This window comes from Leptinotarsa decemlineata, unplaced genomic scaffold (assembly GCF_025532065.1).
Source record: "Leptinotarsa decemlineata unplaced genomic scaffold, Ldec_3_MD MMD2_tig00078422_RagTag_RagTag, whole genome shotgun sequence".
NCBI lineage: Eukaryota > Metazoa > Arthropoda > Insecta > Coleoptera > Chrysomelidae > Leptinotarsa > Leptinotarsa decemlineata.
The window spans coordinates 21736885-21749917 of record NW_027412747.1 but is presented as its reverse complement, the minus strand read 5'-3'; the positions used below and the strand labels follow the sequence as shown (position 1 = coordinate 21749917).

General features: G+C 36.5%; 1 protein-coding gene across 2 annotated transcripts in view; it reads right to left on the bottom strand.

Annotated features, from left to right (window-relative positions):
* side-VII (sidestep VII transmembrane protein) overlaps nt 1–13033 on the bottom strand; it is a 338106-nt gene that overhangs the window by 73654 nt on the left and 251419 nt on the right. The gene's annotated exons all lie outside the window — the stretch shown is intronic.

Genomic DNA, 13033 nt, shown 5'->3' with positions numbered 1-13033 from the left:
TGTACTACCAAAAAGACACTCAGCCAGAAATTTATTTGGTTTACCCCATGGTTGTAAGGGGTGGAAAACGCAACCCCTAAAATTTATTTTCAATGTAACTTTTTGTCTTATTATTTGTTTACCATTTGAAAACTTTTTTCCGATAGCCTGTTTCATTCTAAACAAAAAATCTCTCTGGGGTTTTTTGCCCAAAATAAACCAGTTCGCAGCAAAAAATTATTTTACGAACAACTACAGAGATACATTGTCATAAATGCGAACTGGATTGATTGTTATTTTGTAGTTAGTACCTGCATTAAACGATCAAAGGGTAAAAAACAAAACTATTTTATTGATAACAAAACACACAACATGTAGAAATCATAGTAAATATTCAATATGTCTCCCTTCAGACATTACGCATGCGTCTAGATGTCGGCGCATTGAGCCACGTATTCGCTCAAATATTCCTGGAGTCTCTCTGATTACCCTGCACGCATCGATGATGCTGTTTCTTAAGTCCTCTACATCGCGAACAGGAGTACGATAAACCAAATGCTGTTAATGGCCCCAAATAGAGAAATCGAGAGGATTGAGATCCGGGGATCGAGCGGGCCAGTTCTGGGGACCTTCTCGACGTATCTTTTGAGTTGCATATGTTTCAGTTGAAATCTGACGTGCTACTCCACTAAAATGGGCGAGAGTCCCATCATGCATAAAAAACATATCCCTTCTGATGCCCAAAGGAACTTGCTCCAGCAGTACTGGATGCACTTCTCTTAAAAATTGAACTTATGCCTCACCATTCAATCGAGGAAGTAGAAAATGAGGCCCAATTAAATAATACTCAATAACTCCGAGCCACACGTTCAGAGAAAACTGTTCTTAATGATTAGTTTCGACAATAGCGTGAGGGTTTTCATCAGCCCATATGTGGTAATTATGAAAATTATAAATCTTGTCCCGAGAAAAACTACATTCGTCTGTGAATTCTATCGCCTTCAGAAAGTCAAAATTTCTTCCAATCATTTCCAGCATCCAATTGCAAAATTCAAGACGGTTCGGAAAGTCTCGCGGTAACAGTGCCTGTACTCGTTGCAGATGTTAAGGGTATAAGAGTTGTTCCTTCAAAATTCGAAATATCGTCATATGATCAATATTTACTTGGAAAGCAATCTTTCTAGTACTGATAGTAGGTTGTTCTTCAATCAAATTAAGTACTGCGTTCCTGCATTCTTTTGTCGAATGAACCACATTCTCGTAATCGTTGATGAAGTCGAGCAAATATTCTATGTGAAGGATGCTGCCGTTAAGGATACATTTCAGCATATCTAGAAGCTTCTAACCCATTTCCCTGCGACAGACCGTAAACCTGATGCATATTAGCCATTTCCTCATTTGAATATGCCATTTTAATAACAGGTGAATTTTTGAAGTGACAAATTGAGAACAGAACAACAACACACAATTAGTATTAATTCGATTTCTAAAATTCACAAACTGACAGCGCCATATCAATTTAATTGTCACTATCGCTAATAGCGACCTACTATATAGATTAGTTTCGTATTTTCGCATTTATGACGATGTATCTCTGTAGTTGTTCCTTAATTGATTTTTTGCTGCGAATTGGTTTATTTTGGGCAAAAAACCCACGAGACATTTTTTGTTTAGAATGAAACAGGCTATCGGAAATAAATTTTCAAATGGTAAACAAATAATGAGACAAAAAGTTACATTGGAAATAAATTTTAGGGGTTGCGTTTTCCACCCCTTACAGCCATGGGGTAAACCAAATGAATTTCTGGTTAAGTATCTTTTTGGTAGTACGAAACGTCAGGTTGATTTCAATATTGTAACTGTTTTAGTGCTAGTGAAAAAAATTGTTATACAAATTTTATTTACCCCCTGTATCTTAACAAGGGATGCTCCAATGAAACTTCTTTATATCAAAGATCCTATCTTTTTTTCGATGAGGAGTCACCTCCTAAAATGGTTTACACTCATATAGTTACACCCTGTATAGGGACGAATGACTAGTTACATCGTGGTTTATATAGAAAAAATACAGTGCTGACGAAAAAAATCACTGCCTCTCAACTAATGCACGGGACGAGGTCGAAAATACTCGTGGGTTGGGCTACTTATTGGGCGCGTCCCCTGGTGGCGTATAGGGGAACGGCCAGGGGACTGGAGGCCCTGTCCGGGAAGCCAATGTGGCCTTACGGACGAGATCGCCGGACTCCTGGTCAGTGGTTGAAATGAGTAGGGTGAAGGGAACTAAAACTCCCAGAAGCCTTTGCAAAACATCCCACCGAGGACCAGCCTACCCAAGCTGAAGTGTAAGGAATCGTACCGACAGCTGAATGACTGCAGGGTTTCCCCTTGGGAAACTGGGAAAAACCTCATTGTAATCAGCATACCTCTGATAATGCGGGGCTCTGCCAGAGGTGACGAACTCTTTCCTTGCTACTCGTGGGAATACACATGAATGAAACAACACAAAAACAGAAACAACAAAAACCAATTCCGAGACTGGACAGAAATGCTCACCTCAATCTAAGGCGGTGGTTGAGGATGAACAGAAATGTCCACCCCAATCTACCGCTTGGAATGAGGCTGTCCACAGAATATTATTATTGATATTTCATCAGTTCCGACTTCCATTGTCTGATATAATATAAATTGATTTGCTAACCCTGAAAAAATCAAGAAGATTAACCGAAAATAACAAATGTAATAAACAAAAAACTGAAATTACTTCGACAATTGCGGAACTATTCAAATGTTACACCCATGCTCAATCCTTAAAGAGATGGGATGAAATCAAAGGATGTAGTCTTGCCAGGATCACCTTGGGCGACCCTGGGAAGCTGGCGCCGAAGAAATATCTGGCGGTGACCAGGAAAAATCTACGCCTAATAGTAGGATTTCTGACTTGCCACTTTCAACTAAGGAAACACCTCCATACTATGGGGCTAGTGGACACACCTCTATGCAGGATGTGTGAACAGGAAGATGAGACTGTCAGGCATGTCCTGTGCTAGTGCCCGGAGTTATCGTCGATAAGAGAATGTGTGTTCGGCGTGTCTTGGCCTACACCTGCCGATATAAAGGAGATGTCTCCCAGTGACCTGTCCACCTTCTTGGAAAGGACAGAATGGACGATGACCTAGGAGGACAACTCCTCGGGAGGATGTACAATGGGTCACATGTGGCCTTAGTGCTGTGGCCTGACACTCACCCTCCCTACTCTACAGATACAGAGAACATAACGAGATGAAGAAATTAACTCATCATAGGCCGTCTTTTTCAGCTGAACTCACTATTGCTATCGCGGAAACGGTAAGACCTAGTAGTATGTTTTTCATTTTGGGAAATAAGGATAGTTTCTTTACAGATCAAGAATATTAAAGGTGGCTTTTGAAATGTCCGCCAAAATCTAGAATTGTCGAATTTCGTTTTTTGGCTCTACCTCCTCCATTTGGAATGATATAAAAAAGGCACGAGAACTTTCAACACTGTTTCATATTTGTTGGAAAATGATGATAACTAATATGAACTACAAAGTTTCGTTCAATATATTTCATCATCAACCTCATTTTTTCAAATACGGATCTACAGATTTTTCATCTATTTTCCAATACATCCTGTGTCTCCTAGAAACATATTCAATATTTGTGTTCTCTCATGAAGATAGGAGGCAATATCTCAGATCACAGAGATAATCCACACAGGTATTGTGCATACAAAAATCTATGAAAAAATTAGAGGTACATATTTAAAACATTATGTTTTCGATATATTCTTATAAACGAAACGTTGCATTATCAATTGATTTGTAACAAATTTAAAAAAATATGGTATCTAAACTTTTTCTCGTTTTTTTGAAGGTGATTGACAATGTTTCATGATGAATTACATTACTTTGGACTTCCATTGTCTGATATTATATAAAATGATTTGAAATTCCTGAAAGAACTGAAAAAGAATTGAAAAATCAAAGAAGAAAATTGTAAACGAACAGCTGGAGATCACGATTATATTAGGCAGAAAAAAAATGGCCAACTCCCGCCAAACGGTCATTTTCCGCCAAACCAGTGAAGCGGAAAAAGAAAAGCAGATATCACAGAAAAAAGTATTTCTTTCAAAGAAGATCACAGGTTGTTCTGAAAGCTTTATCTATATTAGAGAAACTATTACTTCATGCCAACAGCGCCATGTTCCACAAGAGAATCACACTTTTTTCAACGAATAAAACAAATTTCTTGAACTTTCAACGACATCATTCGTTTGATTATATTATTGCGAAGACGAACTACTTTGAATCAAGGAAATATAATATCATCTCAAAATCTACCACCTGTTTGAAGAGAAAAATAAACTATTCAAACTATTCAAATCTTCTTCTTCAATTTTTTTATTTTTTTTCAGTTCTTTCAGGAATTTCAAATCATTTTATATAATATCAGACAATGGTCTGAATTAATGTAATTTTCAAACTTCTTCTACTACTTGAAATAGAGGTGACAAACGAAACGAAATTCGACAAATATTGTTTCAATAAACATCTCAAAACGTACCGTTTTTGAGATAGTAACAGTGGGATCAGCTATAGTTATATGTATACTATATCTGAACACCATGAAACTGGGAGGTTCTATTATTTTCCATTTTTCCATTGTGCTCTCAATGAAACTTGTTTCCAAATCGATATAAATTTCACCAACACCAACTCCAACTAATTGATTTTATATTTCAAATACCAGCAATGGTAGATTCGCACTCAATTAATCGAATTTGATATTACATATTTTTATCTATGCATATTTGTTCATGCATCATTTCACAAATTCACAAACTAACGGAAACAATTCTATTGAAATGATTTTCCAATACAAAATAAACAAGATAATGAATTCAATACAAATTCACCAGTCATTCGGAAAGTAAAACTAACTAACTATTGATGTGTTTTGCATCTGAAAAATATAATAGAATTCCAAATCAGATCGCATTCAAAAATTGTTGAATACCGCTGTTTTTGAATATCTAACTTATATCAAAATAGATATTGGAAAACTTTCCATGAAAAATAACATAGGAGGACAATTCAAGTGTAACGGGTACTGCAGAATCTAATGATTTAAAAAATCATAACGCCTGCAAAACGTTTTCCATAATTCACTCGTACATATTATTTTCAAATTTCAGAAGGTGAGGATGGTCGATAAAAACTTCAATCAACAGATACTTCTCTGAAAATATCATTTCCACGAACTGTATTTTCTGGTAAAGGGTCTGGTATTCCGTTAATCGAAAATTTTAATTTTATCAATACGCTTATGGAAATATTATACTCCCAAACAGTGAAGGTTGGGTTAGAATATTACTGGAGTTTTTTCCAACACCAAATCGTTATTTTTAACACCTCGACACATGTTTCGATCAACAAGTGATCATCTTCAAAGAGGAAGATTGAACTAGAAACTAACGCGAAGCTAACGCTATTTATGCTATATAGATATCCCATACAGGTAAACCATCCAGGTATACCACCCATTCAGGTAAACCAATCTAAATTGATTTTACAATTTTGCTCTATCTATCATTTTACAATATATGTTTAACTGTTATAGCTGTATATAAAACAATTTTCAGCTATATAAAAATTGATTTCAAAATATTGCCTATCTAAATTTATTTTTGCAATGTGTCCTTATGTAGTAATCAGTAAACCCAACAACCCATCGTGTCAGCTATTGGAGCTCCTACCTACCAGAAAGCAAAGTAGCTCACTAAGGAATTTGAAACCTTGTCTATTGCGGAACCAAGTTTTGGTATAAAAAATCTTTAGAGTTCATACAACATACAAACAACATGGTTCTGCAGGAAGGTGGGATTTTGGTTTCTTCTGATGTTTGTTTCATATTTCCTAGCGTTCCACAGACCTTGCAATACCTCAGGGAATTACTAGAGAAAAATTATTTCAATTATAACGAAATCGATGAATTCGTTTCTCTTACTAATTTGTGTATGAAACAAAATCGGTTCCAGGTAGAAGGTTGCTTTTATGAACAACAGGAAGGAACGTCCATGGGAAACCCCTTGTCCCCCTACCTGGCAGACCTGTTCATGAGCAGATTCGAAATGGAAACCAAAGAAAAGTCGAAGTATTTTCCTGGGATTTGGCTAAGGTATGTAGATGATATTTTCGCGATATTCGATACCAAAAAATCGAATATTGAGAACTTTGTTTCCATTTTAAATACTAGATGTCCATCAATAAAATTCAAGTATGAGTTAGAAAATAAGGGACCACTACCATTTCTTGACGTTTTGGTAATGAGGAGCCAATATGGAGGGTTAGAATACGATGTATTCAGAAAAGAAACAAGCACGTACAGGTATATTCCTGACAGTTCTCATCACTGTGGACAGTACAAACGTGCTGGGTTGAATGTTTTAGTGCATAGTCTTTTGACTTTCCCTCTAACACATGATAGGTTCACAAAAGAAAGACGTACAATACAGGAAATAGCAGCCACCAACGGTTTCTCGAGGGGTATTGTAGATGACATAATAAGGAAGAAGAAGTTTAGGTTAAGAATGAACGAAACCTCGACTTTCAGAAAGGACAAAAACCAAGATAAATACATCTCAGTTCCATACCACCAATATACGAAGAACTTTGGAAAGGTTTTCAAGGAACTAGGTATGAAGGTGGTTTTTAAAACAAGTCATACACTACAGAACCTTTTAGGAAGTCCAGAAGACACAGTCGAGAATTCGAAAAAGTCTGGAATTTACGAAATTGAATGTAAGGACTGCGATACAAAATATTATGGATGGACTGAAAAATCTATTGAAGTAACATATAAGGAACACATAGCACACTTAAAATAAGGAAGACCTGAAAAATCAGCAGTCGCCCTTCATATTTTGCAACAAAACCATTCCATAGACTTCATTTCATTGGAATTAGTCAGACAACTCAACAATAATAGGCAACTAGTTGCCTATGAGAGTGTAGAACTAAGTAAACATAATGATATTATGGATAACGAAGACGAACCTATACCAAAGAGCTTGTTAAAATTATATTGTTGGGTTAACTGATTACTATTGTTTGAAGGTGATTGACAATGTTTCATGATGAATTTCACTAGTTCGAACTTCCATTGTCTAATATGTGAAATGATTTGAAAATCCCGAAACAACTGAAAAAGAAGAATTGAAAATAAATAGCTGAAAGTAACAATTATATTGAGCAAAAATAACCTGGAAGAGATGACTATTTATGGGTCGTTCGAGTACTTTCACTCATCCCCACTTTCCATTTTCCGCTTCACTGATGGGTTTCCATTTGTTGCGTATCTCTAAGCTAGTGTGACTGAATACGTTGTTGGACAGCATGTATGCGGCTTCCTTGAATTTTCTCCTAAACCAATGTTCCTCTCAGTGTATGATCTCAGGTTGGGACCACTCGATATTGTGTTGATGGGTCCAAACATGGTCTGCTATTCCTGATTTGCTGGTATCCTCTCGCTGGGTGTGTTTCTTGTGCTCGGCAATGCGCACATTTAATGAACTCTAAATTTCAGCAGTATAGGATTTTCCGCACCCACAGGGTATTCGATAAATGCAATTATTGGAATCGCAGTCCGCGTTTGGTGGCCTGATTTTCGTGAGGCTACTACGGATAGTGTTACCAGATCTGAAGCAGGTTCTGATGTTGTACTTGGAACCAATTCTTCTTATCCTCTCCGATAATCCTCTGATGTAGGGAAGTGCAAGCACTGGTTGTGACGGCATTTCTTCCTTGTGAGGCTCCTGCTGTCTTTTAGCTAAAGTCTTTTCTACCATCGCTTTGGAGTAGCCATTTCGTTGAAGATCATTTTTGATGATGTCTAGTTCCTTTTCGAGACCTTCCTTCGTATTACAGAGCCCAAAAGCACGGTCTAATAGAGTCTTGATGATTCCTCTTTTAGTCGATTGATGGTGGTTGGATTCGTGGTTCAGATACTGTCCCGTGTGAGTGGGTTTTCGGTATACAGATGTTTCCCACTTAGTGTCGGTCCTCTTCACCAACGAATTGCCATTTTTAGATTATATCAAGCAAAAATAAAATTTCATGTTATTTTTGCTTAACATAATTGTTATTTTCAGCTATTTATTTTTAATTCTTCCTTTTCAGTTGTTTCGGGGATTTCAAATCATTTTACATATTAGACAATGGAAGTCCGTACTAGTGAAATTTACTGATTACTACATAAAGACACATTGCAAAAATAAATTTAGACAGGAAATAATTCTTACATATCTGAAAATTGTTTTATATACAGCTATAACAGTTAAACTTATATTGTAAAATAATAGATAAGGCAAAATTGTGAAATTAATTTAGGTTGGTATATCTATATGGCATAAATAGAGTTAGCTTCGCTTTAGTTTCTAGTTTAATCTTCCTCTTTGAAGATGATCACTTGGTGATCGAAGCACGTGTCGAGGTGTTAAAAATAAAGATTTGGTGTTGGGAAAAAACTCAAGTGATATTCAATATTGACTGTGCTGTGAACAGAAAATTTATTGCGTTAGTGAATGGAGACCTGCACCACCCATCCATTTCAATTGAACTTCGTGGTCTCACTTCAAAACCTAATAAATTCAGTACAAATATGAATAACAGTTCATTCAAATACAAAAAAGCTGATTACGTGCCACTATATCATGAGTTCATTTCCGTTGTGTTCAAGCTGTGTGATTCTTTATTTAAATCTTTATTGGGCCAGTCTTCTTTGGGTAGTCGCAAGAATTTCGGTCCAAAATTCCAAACATCTGCAATTACTTTCGTTGTATCGAAATACTGTCTAGTCCCTTCACCAGCCGGGTTCAGGTCGGTAGGACCTCCAGTCTTTCACGTTAGTCTTTTCTTGAATTTCTCCTATTCTATGTGAAACGAATTGTTTGAATTTTTTGCCGTCACTCCTGATCCAAGAAATAACACATCTGGAGTCTGACCAAAAAAACAATTGTGTTATAGGTCTGTCCAATTCCGATTGAATTGAATGTGCCAGTCTGCTTGCCATAACAGCCGATTGCAGCTCTAATCTTGGAACTGACAAGGTTTTAGAGGTGCCACACGTGTTTTTGTTGAGACCAGTGACACAGATACCTCTCCAGATCCTCCAATTACCCGAAGAGAAGGAACTGCTGCAAATGCTTTCTCACTGCTGTCGCAGAAAGTGTGAAGTTCTATTTTTGAGTCATTTAGAATGAGTAAACTATAACATCGTGGAATTGTGATGTCTTTTAGTTTGGGCAGTTCATTCAACCACTTTTTCCAGATTGTTAAATGGTCCTCATGCAATCTCTCATCCAACCCAATTCCAGAACGCCAGACCTCTTAAATTTTTTTACTCAATCATGAAACTTGAGATCAGGTCAAGTGGATCATATATACCCATTATTGTGCGGAGAACAATTCTTTTTGTCGGGTTTCTTTCAGAATGTTTGTCTTTCAAATTCACCTTGAAGCAGAATTGATCTTCATTTGTGTCCCACCGTAAACCAAGAACTCTGTGGAGCGAGGAATGATCATCTATCTGCCTAATTCCAGATGAAGGCTCTGATGTAAATTCTTTCAAGGCTCTCGAGTTAGTCATCCAATTTGTGACCCTCCAAGTTCTGAACGTGCAAAGGTAAAAACTCAAAGTTCAAAATATGGAAGTTATCACTTATGTGCTGATAGGCTGCTCAGATTGTGACTGTGAGGGTGTGAGTGAGTTTCAACAAATGATTGGTAACAGTCGAAAGCAAATTGAAACTGAATACTACCAATATAACAAAGTTGACTTGACTGGCTCATTAAGTGGGCGCCAGGTAGCAAATGAAAATTAAATAACAGATAATTACTACTGAAGAAATTTTCTATCTTGGGGGAGGAGGCAGAATTAACCAGGAGGAACGATTAACAATTTTGATTAATAAAAAATCAACAATAAGCTAAAGTCTATAACAAATTAAAAGCTGAAGGCTATATTAATCAAAATTTCAAAAGCTGAAGGCTATATTCATCAAGGATCGAAAGCTGAAGGCTATATTAACTAACAAAATTATGTAAACAACAAAAAAATATCAGCTGAAGGCTTCTAAAATTCAGTCAATGACAAATCTGTCAATCTGATTCAAACGAAGATGGTCCTGGTTGGATAATACCTGGGTGGGTGGTTTGAACGAAGCTGGTCCTAACGAAGTGCTGTTGGGCTGGAATCTACTGGGCTAACAGTTACTTGTTATCGTTCCTAACTTGACAACGATGACGACTCAGTGGTCTGTATGAAGCAGGATGATTGATTGTAGTGGTTAACTGAGCCTCTTCGATCAGAATTCGTCAGCGATGGGTAATACCAATCGTCTACCCAGTATTTGGCTTCCTCAATATTATGCGAAACAAACGGAATGAATCAGAATTGATTAAACAATATTTCAGGGAACAAAGGATATCCTTAGAACCTTAGGGTATATTCTGAATTTTACTCAACAAAATTTTACTTTCAAAACCAAGTGAAGGTTAATGAAAAATTGAAACAAAATAAAATAAGAAAAAATGAAACTAGAAAAGCCAGTATTCTCCTGAGAAAATGGGGAATAGTAAATTCCACTACAAGTGGTAGGTGAACAATAAAATTGATAATTAAATGAATTCCTTATAAACTTTATTGAAAATCTATCCAGTAGTTGTCCAATTGATAACGAACTGCCAGGTTAAATATAACGAAAAATAATCTTTGATAATTTGTAAGGATATCGTAAGGATATGCAATGCAATTTCCGGTGTTATTAAGATAGTAATAAGACAAAACGGCTAATATATGCCAGATAATTCTGAATCCAAAGAAAGATAAATTTTGGGTGACAAATCCTAAACAAATTTTTGTCAGATAACTTTGAATTCAGAAAGAGCTACCTTCAACGCTGACAGGGGTGGCAGGTACAATCGGTAAAGGCCCAAGATACTACCAAGTAGACCTGAGATATAAATTGTACAGACCAGGGATTGAATGTCTGACAGAGGAAAATTCCAACGCTGACCACTACACAGCTCAGAAGAACAGAGAACAAGTCTATCAGATTTGCATTTATTTCTCACAGAGATATCATTTATCATGAACAAATTAAATATAGAAAATAAATGCTCAACTGAAGAATTCCTCTGTTGGTTCCTTGTCCGGCTGTACTAGCAGTCAATGATCAATCCCCGGAATAATACTATTCTAATATCTAAAAAGGTATACAGAGTAGACACTGTTTAAACAAACGTGAATGGTTAAATTCGTGATCGCACGATATTGGGCTAGCAAGTTCCTATCCCCGAAGGAACATAAGGAATTTAACTAAAATCTTCAAAGTGATCAAATTTCAATGAATACCAGAAATATGTTATCGATCCTCTCCAAAGGGATCTCCCTAACAGTTATATAACACTGAAATTCGATTCCTTCCAACGATTCTTTAAATAAAAGGAAATTTTGATTTTCAACCTCAATCCTCGTGGTCTCGGAAAAATCCGAAAATTTGTTCACTGTAAATCAACAGAATCACTCAATGAGTTATATAAACATTCAATCTACCTTTTTACACAATTTAATAAAAGATAAATAGGATAAATAGGTCTTTTAACAGAAAATGCCTTTACACCACGTTCTCTGCACAAACCTGTCGATTCGTCAACGGTCGCTACTCAAGTCCCGTTCTGAAGCAAAAATCACTCGATGTTCATGATATGCCATCGATATCCAATCTTTTTCGCGCAAGCGGTCTTCAATCGAATTTGAAAGAGGAAGTGACTACTGCCCCGGCATTACTTCGATGCAAAATGTTGAAACTTTAGCAATGGAACGAAATTTTCGTTACAAATTCACCACATCGAATCCTCCAGATTTCATCACCTTACAAATGGCTTGGACAGTTTGGACAGCTTCTTCTTCAGAATTCGTAGAATCCAAGTAATCATCCACATAAAACTTCTTCGTTAAAGCTTTCCGTATACGTGGATCTGTCAAAACGTTATCAGCGTGGTAATTCTCAACAAATTGGGCACTTACTGGTGAACAGGTGAATCCAAAGGTCATAACCATCATTTCATAGGTGTCAGGTTCCCTGTTATATTTCAAATCTCGTCACAAAAATCTTTGTGAATTTCTGTCTTCTTCACGTACTTTTATTTGATGAAACATCTCCTTCATGTCTCCACAAAATCCGAAACGTCGTTGTCTGAATTCAAAAAGTATTGCTACTAAAGACTGTAGTAAATCGGGACCGGTGAGAAGATGGTCATTCAAGCTTACGCCATGTGACTTTGAGGCTGCATCAAATGCAAGACGAATTTTGTTCTTATTAGTGTTCTCGACAGCAAAATGTGGAATATAACATGTTCGTTGGGTTTCGACTTTTGCTTCTTCTCTGGTGAGTTTTCGTATATATCCTTTTTCTTCATATCATCCTAGTCTCTGGCAGTATTCTTCGCCAAATTTTGGAATATTTCGCAATTTTCTTTACTCTGTAATTCTTGTATTTTAGTTTCAGGTATAACGTATAACCAAAACAGACCAATTTCGTACCTATCTCTCGAAATGACTTTCTTACCATTTCTTGCAAATTTTCATCTTGATCTGATTCGCAAATATGCAAGGTATAATGAGTTTTCTCAGCCATTCCAACCTAAGAATTACTCCCATCATGAACAGACCATCCTAATTTGCATTTACTTGTCAAAGGAGAATTTTCTTCATTCTTATTTTCAGAAGAATGGAGATTCCACAAATAACTGTCATCTTCTAATCGCTGTGTTCGATTTTAAATGAATAGAATTGCATTGACTTCATTCAGTGACCTCCAATCACTTTTGTTTACACCCCAATTGTCTTTTGGTGGAGTTATTCAAGAAATAAAACTTATAAGGAAGGCTATGGTGATGTAGATACCTTTCAATAGAAAGCTGCAATACAATCTCATAACAATGAGTACAAAAACGTATCCAACTGAAAATGAA